Source organism: Centruroides vittatus, unplaced genomic scaffold, assembly GCF_030686945.1.
Source record: "Centruroides vittatus isolate TY-2023 unplaced genomic scaffold, ASM3068694v2 contig_401, whole genome shotgun sequence".
NCBI lineage: Eukaryota > Metazoa > Arthropoda > Arachnida > Scorpiones > Buthidae > Centruroides > Centruroides vittatus.
In genome coordinates, this window is record NW_027122216.1 from 323,822 (window position 1) to 341,386 (window position 17,565).

The 17,565-nt window shown below is 28.0% G+C and overlaps 1 protein-coding gene across 16 annotated transcripts in view; it reads right to left on the reverse strand.

Moving 5' to 3' along the window:
- LOC136976541 (uncharacterized) overlaps window positions 1–14,233 on the reverse strand; it is a 100,667-nt gene extending 86,434 nt beyond the window's left edge. For 15 of the 16 annotated variants that reach the window (XM_067271869.1, XM_067271868.1, XM_067271866.1 and 12 more), the window contains exon 1: window positions 14,079–14,233. The gene's annotated coding sequence lies outside the window, so the exon portion shown is untranslated. The remainder of the gene's footprint in view (window positions 1–14,078) is intronic. The other variant, XM_067271871.1, reaches the window with a different exon arrangement.
- Between the last annotated feature and the right edge of the window lie 3,332 nt (window positions 14,234–17,565).

The window sequence follows — 17,565 nt, forward strand, 5'->3', positions numbered from 1 at the left end:
TTATAGTTTAACATTTTTCTTAAATAATAATTCATAAGTATGAAATATTTAGAAAAACTAATTTGGAGAATTTTTATTCTGTAGTTAAATAAATTTAAAAAAATTATATTAAAAATAAAATATTTAATTATAATTAAAATTACTTGATTGAAAGAACAAAATTTTTTTCAGTTTCATCTGAGTTTTTTTTATAAATATTGATTATACATCAATTTTGCAAAAATAATTTATTTTTAATAAATATTAAGAAATTTAAAATTTTCACAAAAAGATTATTTCCTTCTTCAGTAAGTTCTTTCCAAATTACTTGAAATTTTATTTCAATGGATAGTATTTCCAAAAGTTTTTTCAACATGATCGACATTTTCACATTGATTAAAATTTATGAATATTTGTTTTGATATTAAAAACAAAAACAGGCAACAACTTTAATGATAATAGTGTGTGCATAAATTACATTATGTTATATATATGTATATCTATGCTAATTATATGTTATATAATTAGCATAGATATGTTATGAAGGAATAATCAAATGAAAATTATCATAATCTAAAATCAATTATCAAAATTATTTTTAAAAATAAACAGCTAGAATTACTTTTTTCAAACAAACAGTTTTTCTATTAATATATTAGTTTAATTTTAAAAAATTAAAAGAAATCATTTTCTGTATGTGTGTGTATTCTTTCTATTGTTTTTATTGATAGACAAAAACAATTTTATATAAATAGAAATAAATCAATAGTTTATATTTATCACTAGTAGAAAAAAAACTAGAAAACCTTTATTCAATTTTATTTATCAATAATACCACTCAAGTGCAATTCACTTTCCTTTCAAATTCTATTTTTTTCCTTTTGAAGAATGGAGACTACACAGTTTTATAAACTATCTTTAAAATGAAATTTATTTTAGGATTACAAAAGATGCAATTTTTAATAAAAAATATTACTATAAAAATTTTAAAATCTATTGTATTAGTCATTAGACTGTTTTAAAATAAGTTTTATTTTATTTTATTTTATTTATAACTTTATTCAAAATGCGACTAAATTAGAAAGAAAGCTATTTCATACTTGAATTAGAATACAAAAGAAGATACAGAAATCAAAATTGACGTTTATTGACAGTTTAATCTGCAGCTAATAAATTTTAATGAGACAAAATACGCTAATAAGGGAGCGAGCAACGTTAACAACCAAGCATAAACAAAAGAATCCATCTCCTGCAGCGGACTAACTGGAAAATTTAATCATTATTATGCAATAATTCCCGAAAACGAAGATTTGCGAAACTTCTGAAGCGTATACTATGTGAAAATGAAATTCAAATTTTATGTAAAGTTTATAAATAAAGTCAGCCATGCATAAATAGCATTAACAGTTTATTCACAATGCTGAAAATTTGTTTTAAGATCTTTTCCAGATATAACAATCGCGTAAATATTGAGTTTTTTTTCGGGAGAATTGTGCTCTTTCACGGCACATTACGTGACCGAGGTCACGAAGGATCTACACCCTCCTTTGACGTGTACTGTACAGTTAACAATATACAACGTCACAAATATCAGTGGGTTAAGCTGCGAATTAAGCATTCATCAGCTTAGATTTATTATAGAAAAATATTTTCGTGATAAAACTTTTCCTATTAGCGCACTTTAATAAATAAAACTCTGATAATTAAGAATCTATATTTTAAGCAGCTGTTCATTAAAGTTATTTCAATTTCAACAAACCTAGATATTGTTACCAATCAGGTATTTAGAATAAAGCTAAATCAAAGACCGGCATAACAGGAAGAACGACTGATATACATCCAGTCAAATTTTTCTAGAATTCGTTGTTAGGATTCATACCATTCGACCTACATTTGCAAGGTCCTTCGTTGGTTACAAACAGCATTCGGGTGCAAGGAATATCGCTTAAAGATTTATGACGACATTTACAATAAAAACACGATCAGAAATCGAATATTTCAGAAGTAGCACTTCCTACCAAAGACACGTGTTTGTAAGAAAAGTCGTTCCAGATGTGACATTTGTGCTGTGTGGCTGTCTACAAATTCAGACCGACTTGTTTTGAGAATTAGCAGATGGCAGCGCCCCTTTGTAATACTCTAGTTTTAAAAGTGTATGTTTAAATGACAAGCAAAAAATTATCTGGAAGAATAATTTATTCCTTAATTATCATTTAATACAAATTAAAAAAGTTGCAAGACATATGGCAGGTTTAAAAAAATGTATCAAGAATAATAATTCTGAAGTGAAGATTCTATTCTAATTTTATTTTATTTCTGAATTACTCTAACTTATTAATTTTGGAACAATTCTGGCCATTTTCTGTTTTGAGAATCTGAGTTTTGCGGGAATTGTGAGATCAACGACTTTCATAACACATGATCGAACATGCATAGATTTACAGCATTACTAATTTTTTATGACAATACCATTGTTTTTTTTTTCTCTTTTTTGCAATGCACTAATTTGCAAGATAATGTTAGAAGACTACAACTTGAGAAGTTTAAGCATTATAAATTAATAAGATTCACTTAAAGCAGTACTTTAAACATCGTACAAAAAATACATATTTTCGTTAAAAGGATAAAAACTTATTGTATATTATTCAGATAAACAACAGGATAAAAAGAACTTAACGGATATAAGTTTATGACTTATTTTAAATAATGTAAAAACTAGTTATATTTAATAAATACGTCGAAACGATGGAAACTATCATTATGAACTTTGATATCAAAGTCTGAAGGTGAGAGTGGGGCGATAAGAAAATTATCTAGGTGATAGAGACAAAAACGCAATATTTCCTCTTAAACAGGATATAGCCTTCAGTCCTTTAACTCAAATTTACCTTTATTTATAGCTCAAAAGAATTTTAAAACAATTGAAAATGTTTTTATCCTGACTAGCTTACAAGAAAAAGTGTAATTAATGTAAAATAAGCAATGTTTTCTCTTTCTTTTCTCTCTCTTCTTTAGAGAAATTACGTTGAAAACAGGAGTTTTCTAACTATAATAAAAAACTTTTTTAATGAAAGTAAGAAAATTAGTTTAACAAAATATTTTTCCTCAATTACAAAATACTGATAGCATACAAACACAAATGTGCAGTTTAATTTTTAAGGCATGACTACTAATGCATTCAGTTGTGCCATTTGGGTGTGCCACCTAAATTAAGTTTTTCTATATAAGAAATAAAATATGAAAAGAGAAGAAACAGAAATTTGATTATAATGATAAATTCCTTAATTTAAAATTTATTTTTTTAATTTATCGAAGGAGGAGGAGTTATATTTATTCATTTCCAATGTAAAAATATTTTATACATAAATGCTACGACGAAATTTACAATTGATAAATAAAATACTTTTTTGGATTTATTTTATTTGTCAGTTCTATAATTTCAATGGCAAATTTTCTTTTAGTTTTCACCAAAAAGATAAAACACAGTTTGATTTTTCTAAAAGAAAAATTTAAACTTTATTCTCTACTTAAAACACTTTCAAGCGTAAATGTATAGCTATGTGAACCGTAACCTTATAACCACAACCAAACATGGACGAATGAATACCTGATGAAAAGAAAAAAGATCGAAGATAGAAGAACCTAGTACTCCACAATTGGCGTGTAACGAAACCACGACTAAACACGCAAATGCGGACACGCTAATTACAACGCAAAGATTTTTGTATTAATTTAGAAGTACCACTGTCCCTTTTATACCTGTTCGATCTTTATCTTAAAGTTTCCACATACAGCTGCTTCTTTGTAGAAAAAAAAATAAATATATATATATATTTTTAAAAAAATTAAGCATGGTAGCTCGTCCATTCAACTCTACCTTTCCGCTCGTGTTGCTTTCTATGATGAGAATATTTCCATTTTACATTAACTCTATGCACAAAACTCAATTCGACAGTCGACAGGATTATTGATTTGATGTCTGGCAGTTCTGCAGAACGTTACGTCTTAATTCTTCATGCAAATTAAAATACCTAAACTTGTCTATAATAATAATTAGATCTATTTTTCAATTCTTTAAAAAACCTTGAATGCAATTCATGAATAGCTAATTCAGTAATTAGCGTTTGGATCATGTAAAAATCTTTTTAAAAAGATCTAACACGAATGTTTAAATTCGTGATGATTTGCCGTGCGCCATCGAAGGCTACATGTAAATTAGTATCGTGGTATTTTATAAACATTTGCCCGAGTGTTTATACATCAAAATTATCAAAGCGCTCATAAAAAAAACAAAAAAAGTATATGTATCTTAACTTCTAAGCCATAAATCACGTCAACAGCAAGTTAAAATAGAACTGATGCACAGAATGACCCCACCATATGGTTAGTTTGTCTCGCTATGTGAAAGTAGATAAGCCAAATACTGTCTTTCCCTCCTCCTCTAAAGAATTTGTCAACTATAACCACGAGTAAATTATACGGCATTTATAAAAAAAAAATAAATTATTTTTTCTTCAAGCGCAGTACAAGATACCGACTTACATCATTGTTAACATCTCTCACCAGACAAATTTCGCATTATAATATACGAAAATTCAGACGTAGGAAAAAAAACTGAGCAAGATAATACTTAACAGTTAAAGATCGGTTGGTAATGAGAAGCTCAATTATTACAAATTTTATCTGGCTCTCCGCGAGTTTACATTACACGAGTTCTCATTTCGATGTAGTGACGATAAGAATAAAATAGTCGGAACGAGTTATCTCGATATAACAACAAGAGGTTCTCCACAACGCGATAGGACATGTGCTAGTGCATCTATTGTCTGCCGACCTAGATATGATAGCACGGAAGAACCAAAACAGGGCAATTCAAATTCCATTCCTTTCAGTTGATTGTAAATATGACAGGTAACTGCTGGATTTTATCTCCAAAATAATTGTCTAAATATTTCTATACCAGTTAAGTTTAAATTGAGAAACTAAATCTTCATTTATTTGATGGAAATTGTTTTCAGAAATATTTTAAAATCATTACTTAAACTTAAAATAATAGTATACACACGCATCGAGTAAGTACACACGCACACACAACATTGCATCATCTGAAATTAATATACATACATATGTATATTATATAATGTACAGTACAATATAACGTACTAAATATATAATTTTAGATGATGCAAGATTTCCAATGATATTTGCAGATTTGATAAGAATGAATCCCTAAATACAAACTCCCAATTTCATTTTATTAGTCAAATATTTTACATGATAATTATTATTTTATCGTAAGGAAAGTCGAGCTGGATCCCTTTTTAAACATTAATATTAAATTATTTTTAGCTTCGTACATTTTTGTTCGGTTTTTTATTTCTTATTTGTCTATTATTCTGCTTTTTAATAAAGGATTCTTAATAATTATTGACTAAAAAAGTAATATTTCTGTCTGAAACATTTTAAATTGTTTGAAATAAAAAATACATAAAGAAAAAAAAATGTAAAAATTATCCAAATTATAATTTCCCAATAAATCTATACACGATTTAATAATAAAAAAAATAATTACTATATTTTTCAAAGTGATTCTTTCATAAATAAACTTTATAGTTGGATACTAAGTTACGGGCCAAATTGGCCACTTCAGAAATCCAATAACTCTCCACTGATAACACGAATATTGTTTACATGAAGAAAATGTAGAATTATCACATTCCACAGAAGTACACTTGAAAGCCAGAATGGATCGAATTAAGTTCAATCGAATCCCACAGATCATAACTTCTTTTACACATTAACACACTTTTTATTAGGTTACGTTTATAGTTATATAAGTCTTCCTAGAATTTAAAAATATTAATTACTTTAAATTTCGCAATTATAAAATCTTTGAAAGTATCCAGATTTCTGAGACCTCTAAATTCGAACGTATATTGTTTAAGTAGAAAAACTAAGATTAATCTTCTGTTCTTTGTATGAAAGGTGTTCATCAACAATATTAGAAAAAAGATATTAAGTAATAATAAAACGATCATTTTTCGATATGATCTTCCTTTTCTTTCAACTGTATGTATAATGAATGAATTTACTGCACCTGATCATGTTGATCAGGATTACTTAAGATTGTTTATCGTGAAGAACGTTTTACTTCACTTTATATTTAATCGATCTGGAAATTCAGGTTTTGATTTGAATTTATAAAAAGTTAGGAAAATATATATTAAAAGTTTTCAATTTATATATATATATATACACCTCTACGTACAAATTTTTATTAATACTTCCAGAGGGTAGAGCTTAATCATGAATTGAAAATTATAATTATTAAAAAGATGTAGAAATCAAATGTCAAAATATTTAAATCTAAAATGACAATTTAAGAAAATCAATTCGCCAAAAGCATAAAATGATAATTACTTAATAAAAATAAGGTTTTTTTTGAAGTTCATTGAACTGCAATTGAGTTTTTTTAGAATATTTCTTTAGATTAAATCTTAGAATCAAATAAATATATTTATTATTTTTAATGTAATAAATTTCGAATTATTTTTTCGGATTTATTTTAATTGCACATAAAAACGCGGGCTTTTAGTTTTTAGTTACAAATTATAGCTTTAACATAAAATTAATGGAAGAGTTAATGTATCGTGATTTTAAAAAAAGGATTTGAAATAATCTGTAAAAGTTAAAAAAAAAATGCAAATTTACATTAAAAACAATTTATTATTACAATAATAAGGTCTGTTTCCGGAATGCTTCAGGCTCTTAAAAAGGAATAATTTAGTATTGTTTTAAAAAAATTTTTTTAATAAAAAATAGGATAATTTATCCTAGAATTAATGGGATATCATCTCGAAAACAAACAAGTATATCTTATATCTTAATAGGCAAGTCCGTGTATTTGAGTATATCCTTTTCTGAATGCACGTAGGCGTATTTACAGACAGATACCTCCCAAGTACATAAGCAGATAATATGAGTAATCCGGATTTTTTTTATTTATCTACAAATCTTAAATTTTCTTATCATATTTATAAATTTGTTCATTATTTTTCAAGGATAATTTCAACTGAAATTCCTATTTAAGAAATTAATTTTGATTTTTTTTTTTAAATACGTTTCTATCCCTTTCAAAAATACTCATTTTTGAGCAACTTCTTTAAACATTGAGGCTAAAAATGAAAATATATTTCTAAATTATTATTATTATTATTATTATTATTATTATTATTATTATATTTTTAATTTTATATAAGAAAGAAGTGATTTAAAAAATTATATATATATGTATGATAATTTTTAATTTCAATTTCTCAAAAGAAATAATATCAACGAAACGAATACAATTGAACAATAAAGAATTAAATTTTATATAAATCAATATATATATATATATATATATAATCTTAACATTGTTTTTACTAAGGATGTAAGTTCTTTATTGAATCATACTCAGGATGTGACCATTTGACCCGAAAGTATCAATGTTGCGAGAGGGAATTGGTTAGTTAGAAATGATTGCAACTACCAAATTCCTATCACAAATCCTCTTTTTTTTTGTTGTTGCTTCATACACAAAAAAACACAATACAAACTATTAATTAACGCAAAAAGGATATCAGGATTCATCAATAACAGTAAAATTAGTTATATTTAAGAGTTTATTTTCATGCTTTTGGCATTTTAACAAAGCGAATTGAATCAGTTTTGATCGGTTTTTTTTGTCACGAATTTCCTTTTAAATGTCATTTCACTTTCATTTCTATAGCTTTAGAGTGTTTGCTGTGGTAAGCACCGGAATTTCTTTCAAAGAATAACGTTACCAAATAACTTTCAATTTAAATCTGGATTAGCATACAAATTCAGTGATTGTGCTGCTGCTTTTTTTAAAGCTATAATTATTTATTTTTCCTTGTTTAAAAAGCTAAATAAATAAGTTACGCTGATGTTAAAACAACTTAATTGCATTGGTAACATTAATACAGTACTAAGGAGTTCATAAAATATTAATGAAGCTTCAGAAGTAATGGATTCTACAACGTTTATGTAGCATCAAGGATTGTTAAAACTGAGTGGTAATATGTTACTTGAGACGTGCAATTTTTTCCCCGTTCTTTATTTTTATATGGAAAAGTCTGGAGACGTCATTATTTAAGCTTATATTAAGATTAAGTTATTTGACAAGCTCAACTTTTTTAATGTATGTATACATTATATAAAAAATAAATTATATTTAAAATGGCATTTAAATATTTACTTGATATACGATACACAAGATATTCTAGAAAATAATTGGGTGACATTTCCAAAAAAGTAATGCGAACCGACAAACAATGTTTCTATATTTAGTACTTTATATAATGTCCCCATTTTTCAAATGGTTTAAAAATTGTTAAAAAAGTTTTTAAAAACTTTTCAATTTAAAAGTTTAAAATCGTTTTTTAAAATTAATTTTAAAATTTTAATTCCTTATTTTAAAAATAAATAAAAATAATTCGAAATTTAATGAGAAATTCTAGATGAAGAATAATAAATCTCACCAATAATAAACATTTATTCGCTCAAAGTTTAATAGAAAAGTTCAGAATAATTAATTTTTCACGAAAAATATTTAAATTATCACGAAAAGTGTTTTAAAATATTAGAACTCTTACTGAAAAAAAAAATCAAGAGAAAAGTTTATCACTTTCGTACGAATTAACGATAAATTCGTTAAATTAATTCCTAATAATAATAAAAATAAACATATGACTAGAAGAGAATAGGAAATAGCAGGTTAAATACATCGAAAAACTATGTAAATTCTTGGAGAGTTTGCAAAGTGTTTCATCTGTCATACTAATATTTGTTTTGTCTGCCAATTTGCTCGAGTTTTTACGATGTCTGCTAGAAACTAAACCATGGCCACTTGGACACAATCCAGGAATGCGTACACTATAAAGGAATGCTATCTGAAGATGGATCTTTTCCAGTAAACCACATTGGAAATTCCCTAATGTCAAAATACTGTCTCGAATGTTGACAAAAAAAAGTAGTTTTATGAGCGAAAGTCGATGGTATTTCATTCTTCGGTTTACTAACGGATAAACACGTTAAAAATTCTGAATATACTATTTTTCGCATCCGTAAAATGTCAATGTCCAACAATTTTCTTAGTTCATTGCTTCGTGTAACTTTCTATAAACAGGAAAAATATTGCCTAAAATATAACAATGTTAAACATATGCAAATTTTAAGGTTTAGCCTTTTACCCCGCCGCTTTTCCGGATGTAAAATACCCCCTTTTTTTGAAAGGAGATTTTGAACAAGAATTTTAACTTAAAAATTAAAAAATATTACGAGGTTAAGTATTAACTGTAAAGATTACTTTTGCATAAAATCACAAAAATTATCATATTTAAAATATAGAAACAAAGATTAAAAATCAAGAAAGACAATGACCTTTAAGTCATCGGATCATTGATTAATGATCCGATGCTTAACTTGGATTAAAAAGTTCACCGAACTGATCCACATGAACTTCGTATCTTGAACACAGTGGTCCATAACCAACACGTTTATAAAAAAATAAATAATTTTCTACAATAAATAAAAGCGCAAAAATATAAAATATCACTATTTACCACATTCGTATATGTAATCTATTTATTTAGCAATGTCAATATCCTTTCCGTATCAATTAAACTTTGATACATGCATTCGAATAAATATTATCTTTGTATTTAAAAAAAACTGAAAAATAAGCGATTTAGTATATCATAGGACATGACAGTATTATGTCGGGATGGTGTCCAGGGTCGAATCAAAATCAAAAAATAGTGATCGAATCAAGATCTGTGCTTGTCCACCTTGCCACAAATTTTCTTGGTAACACGCTGTGTTTTGGCATGACTGGACAATTACAACATAACTGGATAGGTTGCTTTGATTTATTAGAAAATTTCCTAAAAATAATATAAATCTAGTCAAGTTTATACTTCAAGTTATATACCTTTCAGTAGTCTACAAATCAGAAAAAGATAAAAGTTCCTGAATGAATAACTGGAAACACTTTGGAATATCATAAATATACTTGTTATTCATAAGATATAGTTGTGAAAATCATGACTTGCATACTTTTTAAACACGCAAGTGGCTCGTATCTAAAAAAAAGTTAAGTGGGGTTTTAAATTTTAAAAACATTGATCTCGAAACTAGCAAAAGAAAATGTCTCCCACGTTCTCTGATAATTTAGCATAACTTTCATTGACGTATTATTAATTAGGTTAAAATTTTGTTAATTTTGTTTATTTTATAACTGATAAGACTTTAAAAGAAATTCGTAAACGAATAGAAGAATCTGATGACAAAGCCGCTTCACGTAAAGGGTAAGGATAAAAATAGATTTATTGATATTTTATGAAGATGGATGTAAAGAAAAATGAGGAAAATGGTTGTGTCTTATTGAAAGAAAGAAATATTATTTAATTATTTAAGTGTCAAACAAGACAGGACTTTCATTTATTATTATTATTATGCAAATTTTAATGCAATCTTTTGATAAAAATCCTCAAAACTATTTTAAATTTATGAAGATAATTTTAAAAATTGCATTTGAAAGCAATGATTTGTAAAATTATAAAATTTCGCTAAATATACATTTATAATTGAGACATTGTATTGCCATTAGATATTATAATTTATATTATTCAAAAGATATAAAGATAGAAAAGAATCCTTAAACAGTTCTGCATGAAAAGATTTATTTGAATTTGTAATTATTTGGATGAGTAAATAACAGTAGGATTTCTTATTTGTAAATCTAATCTAATGTTTACAGATGTTAACGGATCGGTTTCTTACATAATTATTAAAGCGTATTTTATAACAAACCATCATTCTACGCCATTAAACTTTAAATCACTGAATTGAATTAAAGGTTTTAATTATTAAACTAAAATTACATTCGTTTATAAGCGAATATTGTGGAAAATTGGGTGAGCAAAAACTTGGCGATATATATGAAGTAACTGTTTGAAAAGACACCGCCAGGCGTGGTTGACTCATCTATATGCACCCCCAAATTTATCTGCTCCCAATGCTGAGTCATTAAAGGTAGGCCCGCCATTGAATGTCTACACACGGTTGGATGTGGTACTTTCGATTTACTGAATCGCCACTACAATTATGATAGGCCTAGATATGAGTCATAGTCTACTCAGCAGTCTGGAGCCAGAAAATTTAAGTATCTACCCTTTTTTAGTGATAACAATTCTGTTGATTAGCTTATGGAATCTTATAACTCGTACGTAATAGGTTTGTTTTTATTCGCGTTAACTGTTCTTTGTACGGAAACGGAAACTGTAAACGTACTGTTAAGGTTTAGCTTACGGAAACTGTAATTCAGCTTAATTCAAAAATTGATTAAATACAACTATTTTCTCGATTATTATAAAGAAATTACATTTAAATTGTAAAAATCTTAATAATTATTATAAACAGATGGAAGATTCCTACAATATTAAATTGAAGATCATCGATAGATGACAATAAGGATAATCAATCTGCTTACCACAGATATATAAAGGGAGTTTAGCAATAAATCTAGGCATGTATGTTTGAAGATGATAATGAAGGGCGAAAGAACCAGACAGGTTCAGAAATTTGTGGCGACACCGGTCAGGAGGATATGAAGAAAGAAGGAAAGGTCAACACAGCTACAAAACTGGTTTCTTTTAACAAGTTGAAAAACCCGATGGTTTTAAAACGACCGTTTTATGTAGGTCTAGGTTCGAGCATAAAAAAAGGAAACATCCATTCTGGCCGTTTTCCATGCTAATGCTTATCGTGGAGATTGTTTTCAAGTGGCAACTATAAGATGCAGGTGTTCGATGCCAAGTCGGTTGATGTTACAGTCCACTGATTATCATTGGCCTCTGCACGCTTCGATAACTAGAAGATATTCTACTTCTGTCCCGACCCCGTTCGATTCACCTGCCGGATGTAACACCGAACATCATGATTCCATTAGAACTATTTTTAAGATAAGGTTACGAGTTTCTTAAAAAACCGACCGTATACCCTCAAGGCTTCGATCGATCAAGTTCGATCCGACTGATCGAAAAATACTTTATACTATAGAATATTCACTACATCCCTTCGGAGCTGGTGTTCAAAATAACACGCATCGATCAAATATATTAGAAACAGCCCAGAAAGATTTAAAAATTCAGGAGTCATTGACATACCATTGTCCGCTGGTGTGGATATTGCTGCAACATATCGATTTTCCATTCTAAAATTGGGTATAGACATAAGCTTATATATCAAATCCCGAATAAATTTAATATCAGCTCTGTTTTTATGAAGGTACAAAAAAGACGACTATAACATCTGTTAGTTCCATCAATTAATTCAGAAATTATTGTAACTAGTGGTGCAAGGGATGAAACTCGGTTACACTTTTCTCTATCCTATATAAAAAACTAACAACGTTACCCATTATAAGCTTACTAAAGTTAAAAATATTCCGTAAAATGTTTGGAGGGGAGTCTTTGAAACAGTGTTTTTTTAGAATAAAAATTTCCTAAAAAACACCCACTATTGGCCTCTTGAAAGTTCTCAGTTAACTTATGATAATTCCATCTTTAAAAACAGATCAAATAATAATAAATTTAAAATATAAATATTAAAATAAATTTTTAATATGTCAGCTGATAAATTCAAGGAACGATATTCAATAAGTTTACCTTTCAAATCGGAACTGAATTGATAATCAAAAAAGATTATTACAAAATGCATCATTCAAATATGCAAAACATTTGATTTTTATACTTCCTCCCTCAGAATTAAATCAGCAAGCTAAAAATCTCAGAACAGCAGGATCGATACTAATAGGACAAAGACCCTTTTCTTCATCCACCTACGCAGATCTTATTAGTAGAAATGTATCATCGAAGGAGACTAATTATCTGCTGTAAAATTTTGTTTGGAATGGCTTGTGACTGATGTCATTTTACAGTCTGGATATAATAAATGTCGTCTTTAATCCATCTAATGAGGAAGATAAAACCGGGAATGACATCCACGACGAGACACCCTGATCTAGTTCAGATATGTAAGAAGGTTACGAGTAGCACAAGCTCATCGTGTGACCTCAATAAAAAAAAGAAATCAAATATAATTGCAAAGTATATTAGTTCTAATTTCCTATATTAAAAACTCAAATTCGATTCTTTAAAATCAAAAGTGAATAGATCTTTTTAAAGGTTTGGATCATTCATTGTAAGACGTCATTTAAAAAGTGATCCACTTTTTAAAGGTCTCCGGTTTCTAAAATTTAGGTTACTAGAAACAATTAGGTTTTGTTTCGAGTAATTTTACAAATAAATAGAATTTAGAGGCATTTTACAGTATCTACATTGACGTAGCTTCCTTTCCCGAAAAAATGTAGGTCTGGAACTTCCATTTGCAGTTAGGAATGGATCCGAACGGCAAGCTCAAAAGATGATTCTGCTGCATATCAATATTTGCTCTACAAACATTACCATCTTTAATAATCACGATGAAGCTAAATTAAACATCTTCGACAAAGAAAGGAAAATCTAACTTAAAAATTATGTTTGCTATAAAAGATCGATCTTTACAATACTAAAAAAAGTATTTTTAATTCCTCACAGAATCAAACTGAAGAGAAGAATCCAAAATTTCATATATTAGTTAAAAAATATTTTGTAGAAAAAAGGTACAGACTGTAAATCCCCCCAGGGTTATTCAATCTAATACTGTCTGTACTGCAACAATGCCCGCAGTGTGTTGGAGAAAATGAATTTCTCCTCCACTAAAGGGAGATGAAACGAACACAAACCGAGGGAACTCTTTAATTTAATAAGTAATGATCCAAACAACGAAACCGATGATGGATGATAATCCACGTGAATGAAACTTATCAATTTTTACTTAAATACATTTCATAAATGGAAAAATTCGGTGGGATGATTTCTATGTAATAATAGTAATAATAATATAGTAATTCGAACATTTGCATTTTCTTACGCGAACGTTAACCCTGTCTTACGTGATAAGTGTAATAGACTAAATAAGACTACAGATCTCACCTTTTGTCGGTAAAACGTCCTCCAATGCTACGATAACTAGCAGTCAACGCAGACAAAACTCACAGTTCCACCACAGATCAGAAAACCGGGTCTCGTTCACCATATATGGAAGAACCATCAAAAGCAACCAGTGACGGTGCACTCGCGATCACGTGACCTGCAACGTGCCTACTGATTAGTCACCCTACAGGAAGCTAAGATGGCTGTATCGCTCTGCGGTTATCGACGAGTAAGCTCGTGTGTGGATCGAAATATAGCACACGTGCGGGATGAAGCGTCACACGTGAAGATATTTTCCTGGTCTCGATTTTTTTTTCTATAAATATATACATGTCAGGGTTAATGTGCTTCTAGGCAAAGAAACACGTGTCTCTAACAGGTAAATGGCCTGTTGATGACGTAGTACATCGATCACGAATGGAGAAAGAAAAATTATCACACGTAAAAATACACTATATAAAAATGAGACTCTGTACACAGAAATGTCGTAAAAATACATCTGCGAACGTCACCGTTCGGTGATGAAAAATAAAAAAGAGAAAATTTGTCCCTTGAAAATGCTTATTTATGCTTAATTAAGTAAAAAAACTAAAAATAGATTTCTGTTTCTCTCTTAATATGATAAATTTTGTCTTTGTACAAAACCATTACATTGTGTTCGGTGCATTCAACAGGAAATAAGGACGGTTTTCCGGGAGACAGTCTACACATCAGGTGCTGGCATTTAAATAACGTTATGGATGGTTGGATTTGTTTTTCCGTCTATAAGGATCTCACAGACTCCCTAATGAGTAAATAATAAGAAGTCGGAAGTGCTACTCGTCCTTCTATTCTTATGGGTCAGTTCGATCCGTTTTTAATTTGGGAACACTGTGAATGACAATAAGTTTATTGAACCTCTTCATTTTATCTATGCTCATTCCAGATATTCGAACTTAAATCTGGAGGTTAAGTTCAAAATGTAGTGTAATCCTCCCAATGCTGTAATCGAACGTAATAAATTTTGAAATAATCTCCCACAAAAATATATAATAATTTTATGGGAGATTATTCATATGGGATGAATATTATTCTCTCCGGGCTTCAGAGAAGTGAAATGGGACACGGATCAGACGCAAATATACGGATCACACCCGTCCAAAAACCATAAAAATATATGAATAAAATAAATTAAATAAATCTAAAATAGATTTTTATACCATTTATTAAAATAAACTTTAATTTATATCACTTTCATATTGATTTTAACCTAAAAGATTAAATTTTGGGGCTTCTTTATCTGGGGTCTGTGTCAAATACCTTGCTGGCCTCTGGTATCTGGGCCTACATCTCTCTTAATATTAATCTGTGCTTTGTCATAAGTGAAATTTCGAGTAAATGAAATTCTTAAACATTTAAAATCACTTCATTATATAAACTGGTGATAAACGACAAGCTCGGAAGAGCATAAAGCCTTAATATTCAAAGGAATTAAATGTTTCGTAACCATAAAATTTTCATGTTACTCTATCAACCATTTTAAGATAAAATATTTAATATTTATTCATAATAATAAAAAATATTTTAGCAATTTTTCTAAAAAACAATAATAATAAAATTTGTATTAGAAAAATTCTTGATATCAAATGAAAATAGAATAATAGAGAAAATATGAACAAAGTTAATGCCATTTTTCTATTAAAATAATAAAGAAAATATAAAATATAATAGAAAAATAATTTCCTATTATTCAATTTTTTCCTATTTATATTTTAAAAATTTTCTATTCAATTTAATAAAATTTAACCTTATTTTAAAATCACTAATTCTTAAACTTATATATACAGTATTTAAATTTAATTTTAAAATATTTTAATTACATTGAAAAATTTTCAATTAAATAAAATTTTCTTTAATAATAAAATATATATTTATAAATAATTTTTATTTATAGAATTACTGCATTATTTTTTAGTATATAAATATATTTTTTATGTATAAATTTTTATTTTTATGTTGAGATACATGAGTAAGTTTACAGAGATTTTTTTTCTTTCTCTAAATTAAATTTGTCTCTAAATATCTAAATATGTCAAATAAAATAAATAATAAAATATTTTTATAGTGATTAGATCATTGCATCACAACCACTCATAAAGTTTAAAGTAGGACTAGGAATTCCTCTTTTGGAAATTTAAGTCATTCTTCTCTCGTCCTACTTTATAATACAATAATTATCAGTATATTGATGTTTTTTTATTTTAAATATTTGTTTTTATTTCATATATATTTTCTACGCCTACGACTGACGATAAATCAATAGTGTTTATTCATTCTCACACATTTTAGATACCCAAAACCGAAATCTCTTCACCGTTCCTAGAATTTCTAACGTAGAGAAATACGACTCCACATTATTGAAAAACAGCGATAACGAAGTATTTCCTACGAATTTCATTAAACATTTTTCACGAAACAAATTTAAAACATTATAAAATTCAATAAAGTTATCATAACTTTAATTGTGAAATTAGAAAGTATATATATCATATAATTAGATATTACTACTTTTAATTAAAATCTATTATTATTTTTTATATCTCGAGAGAATTTTTAAACCTCAAAGGAGATACTGTAACTAATCCGGTTCGTTCCATTTCAAAGAATCCATATCAATGTTTAAACAATAATTAAAATTTATAGCCGGTAATTAATATTTACTTCTCTTCAAATTATTCCTTAAATCACTTTCAAATAACGCATACAAAGTTCAAAATTATGGTTAAAGTAATACGTTATGATATCTGAAGTGACTTTTTCTCTTTGATTTATGAGGTTCTTGGTGCATTCCTCTCAATTTAAATGATGGTCCCCTTAGCCGTATGGTATTATCACTAGTCACACGATTAGATAGTAGAGAAGGATGGCAGTTAGTTCGAAGTTTACAGTAATTAGTTATGTCAGTAATTCACAAGGACAGTATCTATCAACGATGGATCTTTCCTTAAGTTCAACCTAATATTGGTCAAGTGCGAATCAAGTAGAGAAGGGAAGTTAACGTTGTCCAGTCCATTTAACACCGGATGTAACACACTTCACTTTAACTCGGTGGTAGAAATTTGAGGATTATTATCAATCACCTATTACTCAGCAGGTCAGAGGTGACATTCTCCCTAACTTCTCTATGTTTTTATTTATAAGATGCAGTCGAATTTATTATACAGTAGGCTGAAATGTTTACACATACAATATTCTCGTTACTAGTGTTTGTTTTGATTTATGAGTCATTTTAAATATTTACCAAGAATTTTATTATTATTATTATTATGTTATACGTGATCATAGTAAATCATGAATCATATACCAGAATTTTTTTTAACTTTTCGAAGCAATAAAACTCCGTAATTAGTATATTGCTCCCGATTGAATAAAGCGAACAAGATGTTTAACGCCAGGAAGTGATTTCAAAAAGGAAGTTAACAGATGCAAACCTATTTTCAACATGTCA